This window comes from Condylura cristata, unplaced genomic scaffold, assembly GCF_000260355.1.
Source record: "Condylura cristata isolate star-nosed mole 26May11 unplaced genomic scaffold, ConCri1.0 scaffold00044, whole genome shotgun sequence".
In the NCBI taxonomy this organism is placed as follows: domain Eukaryota; kingdom Metazoa; phylum Chordata; class Mammalia; order Eulipotyphla; family Talpidae; genus Condylura; species Condylura cristata.
In genome coordinates this window covers 1895782-1897465 of record NW_004567145.1, presented here as the reverse complement: position 1 = coordinate 1897465, position 1684 = coordinate 1895782, and positions in this window count along the sequence as shown.

The window sequence follows — 1684 nt, the reverse complement described above, 5'->3', positions numbered from 1 at the left end:
AATTTCATTATTACCTAGTGTTATCTTAATTAACACTACCCATGCTATCAGAATTTTGATAATTTGAATCAGATAATCAGATCATTAATTTGAATTTTCTAAGATCATAATATTCATAAATATAAAACCAAAAACTCTTAACTGTGTATCACCAAATAGCATGCTGTTTACTGCCATTGTTACATGTTTCCCAGTTTGGAAAGTCTCAATCTGAGGGAAACCTTTTATGATAAAGACAACTCACTCTGTTGTTATAGGATAGTTATATTCTTGGCTCGCCTTCTCCTGAGCTCATAGAATGAAGAGGATCCCATTATTTTGCCAGCTTCTCCTTGTTTGGGCTGTTTTAAAAAGCACTTGTTGACTTTTGCATTTTGTCCAAATTTCTGCATTTTACTCAGTTTACTTTGTTAACCAAATTTCATACCCACTTCCAAAATAACAGAGTGTAGTACACCTCTGCTTATAGCTGTTCCCAATCTTGTCCTTGTATAAATTCAGTCAGAAGGAAATTAGCAGAAATGATCACTGTAATCAATTTCTGTATATATGAACAGTTGAATAGAATATGTAAAATGTCAACATTTGTGTAGGAGAAGATACTTAAAGTGTGATCTGGGTCATATACCACGGCTGATTAACTGTTTGTTATTGACCTATCATGGGAACAAACACTGCAAATACACAGAGTTACATATAACATCAATTGAATCTAGTAATAATTGAAAATAGAATTTGCATTTGTGTCTTTTTTAGTTTATTTTTCCTAGTAATATGTCTTTTATAAAGGATTATTTTGCAGTGGATTAGAACAATTATAAAAAAATCAAAAGACTATTATTAGCAAAAAAAGGAAAATGTTCTCTTTTTTTGTATTCTTGACTCTCCTCTTTGCTCTCTAATCCAAACTTTCTGTGAAAATATTTAGACATCTGTAAAAAACATTCTCATTTCAGCTTTTACAAATCACTTCTGATTGGATTTATTTTATCAGAGAGCTTTCAATTAAATTCAGTGTTTCTGGAACATAATATCTTTAAACATTTAGACAAAGCATAATAAGATCCCAAACAGAGCTAGAAATATATTTTTCTATGCTTTGGTCATAGATTACCTAAATTTCTGTTTAACAGATGCCATAAAAGATAGTTAATGCCAATATGTTTTGTCTGTCTTTAATAATATCCAGTGTTTCTCATCAATTGAATTGACTCCTCAGATACTGAGACATAAAAACACACACATAATTGGTCTTTCACTTTGTAGGCATTTGCAATATGATGTAATATAACTAAGGAATGTTGGGATTTGAAGCAAGATTTGAAGTGTGAATTGGAATGCTATTTCATCTGCTGCTTCTACCTTCATGGTTACTTTACAAATCTGATACTGGATCTGTAAGAGCTTGAAGATAGACCTTATTTCAAATATAGAGTTATAATGTAATCTATATGATTTTGTTTAATAAATTGGTAATGGATTGAATAGAAGAAACTAATCTCCATTACATGTGCTACCCCATAGCATTAAAACCTGTTGAGGTTGACAGACATGGATGTTATTGCCAGTGTCATGCTACATTTCTAACAAAAATATGACTTTACTCTCAAAAATCACTGTTCCACCCATTTGCAATCCAACTTTTACATCTACCCAGATAGCAATATTTAGTGTTCTTTTTTTT